Source organism: Littorina saxatilis, linkage group LG11 (genome assembly GCF_037325665.1).
Source record: "Littorina saxatilis isolate snail1 linkage group LG11, US_GU_Lsax_2.0, whole genome shotgun sequence".
NCBI classification, from domain to species: Eukaryota; Metazoa; Mollusca; class Gastropoda; order Littorinimorpha; family Littorinidae; genus Littorina; species Littorina saxatilis.
The window spans coordinates 18315148-18327788 of record NC_090255.1 but is presented as its reverse complement, the minus strand read 5'-3'; the positions used below and the strand labels follow the sequence as shown (position 1 = coordinate 18327788).

The window sequence follows — 12641 nt, the reverse complement described above, 5'->3', positions numbered from 1 at the left end:
TTGGTACCTTTTTGTATCAGTGAACGGGCGCGGGCAGCCTCTACTGGAAGCGCTCTGGAGATAATGATAGGGTTTACTCTGTCGAGTCTTCATATCGAACCATTATTCTTGCGTGCTCCGCCGCTGGTGTTATGCAATATGTCTAGGTTTCACAAGAATTCCTTGTTTTGGTCACCGACACACTGAACATTTCTGTACGCGAAGAACTGTCACCATTGCATTTATTTTGCTCTTTTTCTCATTTTGTTCATGTTGTTTGAACACCGTGTTAACTATTTACAGAAACTTCGTAACTTGTTACTAAAACTAAAAGTTCCGCAGCAGAATCGTCACTGCATATGACATTTTGTTATTTCTTGCAATGTTTTTAATTGTTACTCGTTCTTCTCACTCTCTTCGTGTTGTTTTTACACTTTGCAAATAGTTGTGTTTGTGTGTGCTGTAAGTTCCTCACGAAACACATTTTCCGCCACTCTGCATTTGACATAATTTTAAAAATGTCGGGTCTTCTTTGTTTGAATTCTTTGCACTCTGTTCATATACATGTTACTCTGTATGTCTTCTTTGCAATAAAATGGGTATCTTTTACTCAAAGTTTCTCAACAGGGAGATCTTGCAGTGCATGTAACATTTCGTACTTTCGTACAGTATTCTTTGTTAGCTCATTTGTGGTCTTTTGCTCAAAGTTCTTCAACAGGGAGATCCAGCCCCATTGCATTTGACAATTTTCAATCTTTATTCGTCTGTTTATTTTTTGTTCGACTAATAACTTCATTGTTCTTCATTGCAAAACGTTGGGTGATCTTTTACTGCCTGCAGTGATGACCATATCACCAAGAAAATTACATGGTAATTTGCATCAAGATTGCAGTATATTTCAGCCGGCCAATGATTGACAGTGCACTGCATCAGATCTGCTCTCATTGCTTTACTTATCATTGCAAGGCTCAGAACAATTCATGGGAGCAGTGAGCTGTTTTATGCTATGACATAACTGAACCCAAGTGACCTGGATACCATTTTATTTTAAGGAACATCGCTTTGATGGTTTTATGTTATGTGCAGATTGCTCATTGTCATAATACATTAGTTGGGTGGCTGCTTCATCCAAGTCACCTTGTGTTACATGTTACTGTGATTATGTGTGGATTGGTGCTTCCTCCTTTTTAGTCACTTTTCTTCCACTGATGATACCGTGATTGAAGTTGCATTGCTGCTCCCACCTTTGATTCCCGTTTCAGTCGTTCATTTTTCTGTATATGAGTGGATTGGGGTAATTCAAATGACATAGTATACATTAATCAACAGTAGACAATCAATGCCTTCAAAACAGCAATTGCAGGCAGGATCAGGACATTTCCCTTGGATGAATGCGTTCATATCATTGATTAAATTTGCGCATATTGCGCAAGTGAAACTTTACAACGAAGGGGTTATTTTTTTAGTCATTTGAATTTAACAAATATTTTGATAGCTGTTGTGCATGAACTTTAGTTCGTCCACGACCATTCTACAAAGTTTCGAGTCTATAGGTAAAATGGTCGGACATTTACCTTTTCTCCAAAACTGAGGTGTCATCAAATTACACCTCCGAAATTGTCAATGCCGCGGAAGCTTTCCTGATTAGGCATGGCCTTGAACCCAGCTCTAACTGCTTTCTTCGGGTCACCAATGATCTAAGGGATGTGGCGTGTGTTTGTGAATACTCAAAAAATAGCTGACTATGGCTGCACCATTGGAACCCCTTTCATGACCGTGCCTAAACATGGCAAAATATGGTATAAAGGAGTTAGTTTGATTTTACGTTGGAACGTTCTTTTATGCGGAGTTCCATTCTACGTTTTCAAAGTCGCACACACAACGAATCCCCCCCCCCCCCCCACCATGTTCTACAACATGTTTTGGCGCTGTTGATCTCTGATCAACCCTTTTTTCTTGTTTTGTTTTGCTGTCCCCCACCTCATTCATTATCTCCTAGGCTTAGAGTTTTAAATCTGTCATCAGCTTGTGCCACTAAAGTTGTTGGTGTATGCACAATCAGTTGGAACTTCTTATTCAACAATAACTCTTGCATCATGGTTTGATGACCAGTTTATACCGACCTGTCATATGTAGAACACATTGTGTACTGATCGTCTGATGCAATCGACCCCACACCCTCCCACCACCACCAGCTATCCTCTGAGTGTATGGTGTGGTCAGTGGAAAGACAAAACTGTGTACATTGATAATGACAAAGACAAAATGGTATACGAAGATGGAGACGTAAGACACGGGATAAGGGGTGGTTCAAGACGGAAACGTAAGACGTTTCAAGACGGCGTCAAGACACAGGTAAAAGGATGTTTCCATCGTGGATCCATTGCTGTAAGTCGACATACACTTCCTTAGGTTCCTTATTTTATACCCTCGACAACGAAATAAATAATTTTAAAAACAAAGAAAATGAGAGCTAGAGGCAAAGATTGCACAATCTGTACAAAGATAAAGACGTAAGACGTTTCAAGATGGCGTCAAGATAGAGATGGAGACGTAAGACGTTTCAAGATGGCGTCAAGACAAAGATTAGACCGTAAGATGTTATAAGACGAAGATGGTGACGTAAGACGTTTCAAGATGGTGTCAAGACGAAGATTTAAACAAAACTCAAGACGTAAGACGTTTCAAGACGAAGATTTAAACAAAGATGGAGACGTAAGACGTTTCAAGATGGCGTCAAGACGAAGATTTGAACGTAAGACGTTTCAAGACGTTTTAAGATGTTCTAAGACATGGTCTCAAGACGTAAGACGTTTCAAGATGGTGTTAAGACAAAGATGTGAACGAAGACGAAGATGTAAGACGTTCCAAGACATGGTCTCAAAACGTAAGATGTTTCAAGACGTTTCAAGATTGCGTCCTCAAGATGCGTCCTCAAAATGGCGTCTTCAAAAAGGCATGAGATCCCCCTTACTATACTACTACTGGGAAGTTCGAGTGCCACCCACGATCCAAATCTACGTCAGTTGCTGTGTTCTGCCGTTCATTTTTACATTTAGTCAAGTTTTGACTAAATGTTTTAACGTGGAGGGGGGAATCGAGACGATCGAGGGTCGTGGTGTATGTGTGTCTGTGTGTCTGTGTGTGTGTGTATAGAGCGATTCAGACTAAACTACTGGACCGATCTTTCTGACATTTGACATGAGAGTTCCTGGGTATGAACTCCCCAGACGTTTATTTTTCATTTTTTCGATAAATGTCTTTTATGACGTCATATCCGGCTTTTCGTGAAAGTTGAGGCGGAACTGTCACGCTCTCATTTTTCAACCAAATTGGTTGAAATTTTGGTCAAGTAATCTTCGACGAAGCCCGGACTACGGTATTGCATTTCAGCTTGGTGGCTTAAAAATTAATTAATAACTTTGGTCATTAAATATCTGAAAATTGTAAAACAAATATTGTTTTTATAAAACGATCCATATTTACATTCATCTTATTCCCCATCATTTTTTGATTCCAAAAACATATACATATGTTATATTTGGATTAAAAACAAGCTCTGAAAATTAAAAATATAAAAATTATTATCAAAATTAAATTGTCCAAATCAATTTAAAAACACTTTCATCTTATTCCTTGTCGGTTCCTGATTCCAAAAACATATAGATATGATATGTTTGGATTAAAAACACGCTCAGAAAGTTAAAACGAAGAGTGGTACAGAAAAGCGTGCTATCCTTCTCAGCGCAACTACTACCCCGCTCTTCTTGTCAATTTCACTGCCTTTGCCGTGCGCGGTGGACTGACGATGCTACGAGTATACGGTCTTGCTGCGTTGCATTGCGTTCAGTTTCATTCTGTGAGTTCGACAGCTACTTGACTAAATGTTGTATTTTCGCCTTACGCGACTTGTTAATAACTTAAACAAGTTCAAATGGACAAAAAACTAAACATCCGAGACACTAACATTTTTTACACACAATGTGCTGGTGCGCTTATCATTATGACATAACATTTACGAAAATGAGTAACAGGTACAACTTGGCAAATTAAAACAAAAGTGAACTGTATTATGTCAGTATGATAAGAATGAATTCTGAATATAAATTAACCACCTTTGTTTAAAAGAACAAACGGGTGTAGCTCAGTTGGTTTGACGGGAAAACAGAGACATAGAGAATACTACATGGCTTGCTGTGTCGTACCAAATTTACACGAGGTTTTTTTTAAATATTGAACTGCGAGCGAAAGCTGGTACAGAGCTTGCGGGGATATCGACCGAGTACTCAGTACCAAAGAAAGATGACGTCATTTTTCTCATCTCAGACTGTCGGTGAGTTCCCCACTGCACCCAGCCCCCCCCCCCCCCCCACCCCACCCCACCCCCTCCCCCACCCCCTGCCCCCTCCTGCCCGGACGACGAACCGTATCAGCAAACGGGATGTTATGCGATACCGTAAGTCTTAGACGAGAAAAATGACGTCTCCTTTGTCTCCGTTGTCTATTGAGTATCTGGTCGTTTTATCCGCAACCCTCTGTAATAAATACCGGTAGACGAAGATAAGTAGATGCACTTTATTTTTTAGTTCGCTGAGGTCTCCTCGAGAAAGCTGAAACTACTGCGCCCATAATTATGTCTGTGCTATGTGTGCTGAGCTGTGTTGTGTGAAGTCAACGAGCAGGAATCACACCCAATGGAAAGCTTAAACAAAACCTTGACACTGTCATCTATATTATTACGATGGGATGTCAGTAGTTCAATTTCTAGTTGTATATGCCGATGTTGGTTTTTTTTCGTAGTATGCTCCGGTGGGCGAAAACCATATCACAATTTGGAGCATTTATTCTTGCTCATTTGCTGGAAAAAGCCGGTAACGGAGATGACGGTAAATGAACCCCCAAGACTATTTTTTGTCTTAGGTGCTTGCCTGCTAGATTCAGACTCACCCCAGCAGTAAACAACGCCCTGTATCCAAACTAAACTGTTTTGAAGGTTGTTTTAGCGGTGTTCGTGTATGAAAAGTCCATCAAAATGAGATGCCAAGATATTCCGAAAGAAGTTACTGCTTTTGCGCCTATTTTCCGGGACATTTTCTTTTAGCTTTGGCGATAACTCACAAACATGACTGCGGGAACAGAACTGATGGTCGTGCCATTTAAAATGATAGTGCATGTGATTAGAAAAAGGTTGCTTACATTTTTAGAATAGATGTATAATTATATTCTTAAAAAGAACGCCCGGACATTAAAGAAGATGACGTTTATCGTAGTATTTATTGCTCTCAGAACTAACAAGGGTGAAAAGTGATGAAGTTAAACCTACTGCTCAATTACCTAGAACTTTCGTAATAAAAGGGGTTAACTCATATCATAATAACCATGTTAGCAGGAATTTGATTTATTGTGACACTCTGAGCGGGTAGCACATGTCCTCAAACGCTTTTCAGGTCATAACAAAATAAATTAAAACGCCCTCAAGCTCAGTTTTAATTAAGGATTTAGCAAGGGCGGTAACTCATGTCCTCCAAAAGGTTTTTTTTTAGTTTTTCATTTTTTTTCTTCTTTTATACGCGGCACTTTAATATAGAATTCAGAAAACACCTGTCAGATGGTTTTTGGATCAAATTTCTTTGGGCTCTGGGGGAAGCCGGACCCTGACTGCTAGTAACGACTGAAGGTAAACAAACAAAGAGAGAGAGAGAGAGAGAGAGAGAGAGAGAGAGAGAGAGAGAGAGAGAGAGAGAGAGAGAGAGAGAGAGAGAGAGAGAGAAAGAAAAAGAGAGAGAGAGATAGATAGAGTGAAGGAGTGAGACAGACAGACAGAGAGAGTGAGACAGACAGAGACAGAGACAGAGAGACAAACAAAAAACAAAACAAAAGAGAGAAAGAGACAGACAGTAAAAAACAAACGAAAAAGAAACTTAAAAAACCAATGTCTTTTTGACATTCTGAAAGACAAACGCAGAAACAGAAAACCAAATCCTACCTGCACAAACACACGGCATCGCACGAGGAAACTGTGCTGTGCATGCATACCCAGACCCAGAGATTGCTATCCCATCCAGCAAAGCTACCCAGTGAGGTAAATGTCTCATTCCCTCACAGTGACTTGCAAAGGTGCACCGTATTTACAAGGTACGCGGCAACCTTCCCTTGGCGCAACGACCGTCGTCCTTTTTCAATCTCTCCGTGCAAAACTCCGCCTACTTTTGAGTGTGTGTGTTCAAGCACCACGCGCGCATGTGTGTGCGATGGGGGTGAATGCTATGACACGAACGTGAACCTGGTTGTTTGACGTCGCCGGAATGTGTACCAACCGTGTATGTGTAAGCTTTCTAAGTCAGTTTAAAATGCACTTTAACACAAGTATAGCATTAAGTAGTACCGTAAACTACCTTGTATACGCCCAGTATCGAGTAAACGCCCACCCCTTACTTTGGGCCCAAAGCTATCAATAGGGCATAGGCCTACTACCCAGCAAACGCCCACCCCCTACTTCTTGATTAATGATGTCACGAACATTATTTTTGTAACATTATAAGATGTTTGATGGGTTGTTGACAGACCAGCTTTTTTGTCGGACCGACAAAAAAGCTGGTCTGTCAACAAACCACCAAACATCGTTTTTTTCATCATTTTGGTAGTGAGAAAATTAGTGCACAATCAACCCAGGGAGCCATGCTTTGAAACACGGGTTCCGTTCTGATAACAGGGCCGGACCAAATGAGTTGTAAGGAGGGGGGTTCCTCCTTCAAGTTTTGGGGGGGCAAATCAGCGAAGTGGCGAAGCCACAAGCGCAACTAGGGGGGTCCGGGGGCATGATCCCCCGGAAAAGTTTTGAAAAACGGTTCAAATCTGTGCAATCTGGTGCATTCTGGGCCTTGTTTTGAGGGTTAAGAGCAGCATTGTGGGGGGGGGGGGGTACTTTTTTCTCATCGGATTTCACATTGAATAAAATTTGTTAGAGACACACACAAAATTTATTTAAAAAAACAAAAACAAAAAAACCCACTCAAAGCAAGGTACATGCTTTTTCCAGGGGTGGGGTTCCGGAACCCCTGGAACCCCCCCCCCTGGGTCCGGCCCTGGATAACCACACGAGTCCCGGTTTGATAACCACTGGCAATCAAAGCTGGCGTGTGAAAGCAACTTTCTGTGTTTTTGAGTTCATTAAATGTTGGGATGAATATGTCAGGTTTGAGGATGCACAGTTCTGTAGGTTCATCTCGGTATTCCACCCCTCGGCTTTCTGTTGTAAATATTAATAAACTGAGTGATCGAATGTGGAAGCTACGTTTGGTCAAAGTCAAAGAAGATTTATGTCGTGCCGCAGCGAAGGAAAGAATCGCGATCTTGTTTCCGACTCAGTACCTCTTTGTTTTTCCTTAGACCTGTCATTCTGCTTGCTCGGCTTAGTTAGATGTTTGCATATCTTGTTGCTATTTTCTTTGCTTTTATTATTGTTTCTTATTTGTGCTTCGTTTATTGATATAACGTCTTGTGCACGGGTCAAAATGTGTGTGTCAGGGGTCGTTTTACTTGAACTTGACGTTCGTGTTTCTCCGAACGTCTGTGTATCGAAACACAGATACACGCACTCCATGACTCTGTAAGAAGACAAAACATATCGCCAGGTTTCATTTGTTTTTGATGAATGTATGACCTTTCATGAAGTAGTTTTGTTTTTTGTTTACTTTTGCCAGTTTGCCAGTTCGTTTTTGGAACTTTGCAAAGCAGTGTCGTGTCGTCTGTTTAGGTCTGGGGAAACACCAATGAAAAGAGCCGAAGAATCCCCGAGCGTTTCTATTGGGTTTGCTTTTGATTATCCATGTATAACCTGCTTCCTGCAACTATGGTAACCGGGGATTTATTGCCTGGGGAACATGAGATTTATTTCCCAGGTGCTTGTGAATGAAAACTCGTGAAAATGATGACAATGGTTTTTAGTATTTGTAAACTTCCGCATGCGGTACAGAGTATTCATCCGAGTGTATAATGCCAAGATGCTGTGATAAAAGCACACCGTTGATATATATAATCACCGCAGTGCAGCTGAGTAATAATAAAAAAGAAAAAAGCCACAACCATCTCTCAGGGTGGTGATCCAGTCAGTCTTGCTAATGAACTGAATGGTTTCTATGCAAGATTTGACAAGCCTGACAGTCAGATGCAGGAGGTATTTGAAGAGCTAGAGAGAGTCCAGCCTGATGATGGGTTGAGGGTTAGTGAGGAAGAGGTGAGGGCTGTTTTCTCCAAACTGAAGCCAAACAAAGCACAGGGACCAGATAACATTCACCCTAGGCTACTCAAGACATGTGCTGAACAACTAGCTGGTGTTTTTCAAGCAATTTTCAACATGAGCCTTCTGGCAGGCAAAATCCCCTCTCTGTGGAAAACCTCCAAAATTATCCCAGTCCCCAAAAAAGCAATCTGCAAAGAAAACAATGACTATAGGCCTATAGCATTGACACCAGTGGTGATGAAATGTCTTGAGAAGCTGGTGCTGAAGCGTCTCTTGCAGGAAACTGAGGATCAGATGGATCCGCTACAGTTTGCCTACAGAGCACGCAGAGGCACAGACGACGCTACCATTCTGATCGCTCACAGCATCCTTGAACATCTAGAGAAGCCCAACACCTCAGCTAGAGTGTTATATGTGGATTTTAGTTCCGCGTTTAATACAGTCAAGCCTAGCCTCATGTACGACAAGCTGAACGCTCTGTCAGTCAGTCCACAGATCATCAAGTGGATTATCGACTTCCTGGTGGGTCGATCTCAGTACGTGGCAGTAGACGGGGTCATCTCAGACAGCCTCGAGATCAGTACAGGGAGTCCACAAGGCTGCTGTTTGTCTCCGACAATCTTCACCCTGTACACCAACGACTGTAGAGCCACCAATGGCAAACTTTCGAAGTTTGCTGATGACTCAGCTCTGGTAGGCCTGATACAGAATGATGATGACACAGTGTACAAACAGGAGGTGGACAAACTAGTAGAGTGGTGTGACCAGAACAGCCTAGACCTCAATGTGGGCAAAACAAAAGAGATGATCACAGACTTTAGGAGAGGGGAAAAGGAAACAGAGCCACTAGTGATAGGGGGGAAAGAGGTAGAACAAGTACAAGAGTACAAATACTTGGGCTGCATCATCAGTTCAGATCTCTCGTGGTCAAAACACATAGCCAAGGTAGTTAGCAAGTGCAATTCAAGATTATACTTTCTGAGGAAACTCAAGCAGTTCAAGGTCTGCCCTGAAATACTGGCAATGTTCTACAGAGCCAGCATTGAAAGTGTTTTGACCTTCAACCTCATGGTATGGTACTATGGGGCTACTGTAGAGGACAAGAGCCATCTGGCAAGAGTGATCAGACAGGCAGAAAAGGTGGTTGGGGTTCAGTTCCCAAGCTTGGATGAACTGGTGCATAAGAGAACAGCCACAAAAGCACGAAAGGTCGTTGAAGATGAATCGCACCCCCTGCATGATCAGTTTGCACTCATGCCATCTAGGCGTAGATACAGAGCTGCAAAGTGTAGAACCTCTCGCATGCGGAAGTCGTTTATTCCATCCGCCATCTCAGTTCTTAATGATACCACTTAGTGCATGCATGTGAAACTGAAAAATGTACAATGGTGTTTTCCTCAGAGCTAGCTAGGAATGCATTGTACTCTAATGTTGTCATGTTATTGTTGTGTTTTTTATCTTCATGTTTTAAAATTATCTCCACAACTTATAAAGTATACTTTTACACTAGAATTATGTTTAAACAAATTAAGTATGTATGTTTAATATTATTCTTATGAAGTTTTTTTACAACTATTTAGAATAGAACAGGATGGATGTTTTGAATGTCAATCACTGGGAGCAGTCAGAAGAGTAAGAATTTTGTTTTGTTCTCACTATCATTTGCTTATGAAGATCATGATGTTGTTCTATTGCTTAGTCAGTCCTAGAAATAATGTCCTAGACCTGTCTTACCTTGCTGTTATCAGTATTTTTGCCCTCTTTCATTACGATGCTATGGTATTTCTGTGGGTCTCCACATGTGTTTGTTTATAAGGCGGAAGTGACCTCCCCTTGTACACAATAGGCCCTCAGAGGAAGCCTACGGACAGACTAGAATAGAACATGCACATAACACAGAATGTCTGCACAGCACACACACACACACACACAGCAATACAGCACACCGTCTTGTACCTCCTTCTGCCCTGCCGAAGTCGGGGTATCCTTTTTAATCCACCGAACAATTAATATCCACAGCCATGTGTGTCTCCTGCCTCCGAACCACTGTGCTCCGAACACACACGCTACAGAGCTCGACTCGATGTGCGCAGTTTCGTATAAAAATTATTTTCCAAAATTCCCCACTGTGTTTTATAAAATAATCATATTATGAAAGCACATACATTTTTATCTTAGTTGTTATGTATTTATTGTTAGTAAACATCGGCATTATTCATGTTTTACTTTAAACGCAATCATTGTTATTTATAGATCACAGGCACCTGATGTAAGTAGGTCACACACGTGTAAATGTTGTGCCCAGTCCTTGTTTTTGTTTCTGTTATTATTTTAGTTAGCAGGTCTAGTTGAGCACGTATTAAGTATTATGTACCCACTACTAGTTATTGTGCATTTTAGTTAATGGACTGATGATGTCATTTGTATGGAGTCGACGCACGTGCGAGGATATGTATGTGTGGGAGGGCCGGGGGGGGGGGGGCGCGGGAGATGGAAGCTTGCTGTATGTTATGTAATGTATATATTGTGTGTGATACGTGGAAATGTGATACTATTTATTTGCATGTATGATACAGGTACAAATGTGATAATTGTAGGCTTATACTAGTGATTACTGTGTGTGATACATGAAATGTGATATGAATGCTGTTTTTATATGTTATACTCTTACTTTCTCCCAAGCGCAAGACAAATTCTTCTATGAAAATTGAAGCCAATAAAATTTGAGTTGAGTTGAGTTGAGTTGAGTTAATAAAAGAGAGTTGAATTTTTCAAAGCTCTTCTGAAGTTGCAAAAAACCCGGCTTTTGATCGAGATTGTCCCCCGAATTGGATGGCTAGAATCAGTGCAACTCGGCAGACCTGGAATAATCTTTTCCAGCATTATCTTTTGAAGTTATAAACTTGGCAACATACAATAAAGCAACAAGATGTCCTTCGTGGTTTGCTTGCAGAATTCCTTGTGCGCGCGCGCGTGTGTGTGTGTGTGTGTGTGTGTGTGTGTGTGTGTGTGTGTGTGTGTGTGTGTGTGTGGTGTGTGTGTGTCTGTGTCTGTGTGTGTCTGTGTCTGTGTGTGTCTGTGCGTGTGTGTGTGTAGAGCGATTCAGACTAAACTACTGGACCGATCTTTATGAAATTTTACATGAGAGTTCCTGGGAATGATATCCCCGGACCTTTTTTTTCCTTTTTTCGATTAATACCTTTGATGACGTCATATCCGGCGTTTTGTAAAAGTTGAGGCGGCACTGTCACAACCTCATTTTTCAATTAAACCAAACGAAGAGAGGTACAGAAAAGCGTGCTATGCAGCACAGCGAAACCACTATGTACAGCGCTGAACAGGCTCGTCAGTTTCACTCCGTTTTGCACAAGCGGCGGACTACGGTCATTGTGAAAAAATGCAGTGCGTTCGGTTTCATTCTGTGAGTTCTACTGAGCTTGACTAAATATTGTATTTTCGCCTTACGCGACTTGTTGTTGTTGTCCTCAGTTGCATGCAGGCTGCTTCAACCCTGAGTTGTTTTGCCTTTTTATATTTAGTCAAGTTTTGACTAAATATTTTAACATCGAGGGGGAATCGAAACGAGGGTCGTGGTGTATGTGCGTGTGTGTGTGTGTGTGTCTGTGTGTGTGTGTGTGTGTGTGTAGAGCGATTCAGACTAAACTACTGGACCGATCTTTATGAAATTTGACATGAGAGTTCCTGGGTATGAAATCCCCGAACGTTTTTTTCATTTTTTTGATAAATGTCTTTGATGACGTCATATCCGGCTTTTCGTGAAAGTTGAGGCGGCACTGTCACGCCCTCATTTTTCAACCAAATTGGTTGACATTTTGGTCAAGTAATCTTCGACGAAGCCCGGACTTCGGTATTGCATTTCAGCTTGGTGGCTTAAAAATTAATTAATGACTTTGGTCATTAAAAATCTGAAAATTGTAAAAAAAAATAAAAATTTATAAAACGATCCAAATTTACGTTTATCTTATTCTCCATCATTTGCTGATTCCAAAAACATATAAATATGTTATATTCGGATTAAAAACAAGCTCTGAAAATTAAATATATAAAAATTATTATCAAATTTTTTTTTTCGAAATCAATTTAAAAACACTTTCATCTTATTCCTTGTCGGTTCCTGATTCCAAAAACATATAGATATAATATGTTTGGATTAAAAACACGCTCAGAAAGTTAAAACGAAGAGAGGTACAGAAAAGCGTGCTATCCTTCTCAGCGCAACGAATACCCCGCTCTTCTTGTCAATTCCACGGGCACTGCCTTTGCCACGGGCGGTGGAGTGACGATGCTACGAGTATACGGTCTTGCTGCGTTGCGTTGCGTTCAGTTTCATTCTGTGAGTTCGACAGCTACTTGACTAAATGTTGTACTTTCGCTTTACGCGACTTGTTACATTTGATTT

The 12641-nt window shown here is 41.1% G+C and overlaps 1 protein-coding gene across 1 annotated transcript in view; it reads right to left on the bottom strand.

Moving 5' to 3' along the window:
- Positions 1–6125, bottom strand: part of LOC138979921 (beta-1,3-galactosyltransferase 5-like) — a 34753-nt gene extending 28628 nt beyond the window's left edge. Inside the window, exon 1 of the mRNA XM_070352696.1 lies at positions 5966–6125. The gene's annotated coding sequence lies outside the window, so the exon portion shown is untranslated. The remainder of the gene's footprint in view (positions 1–5965) is intronic.
- Between the last annotated feature and the right edge of the window lie 6516 nt (positions 6126–12641).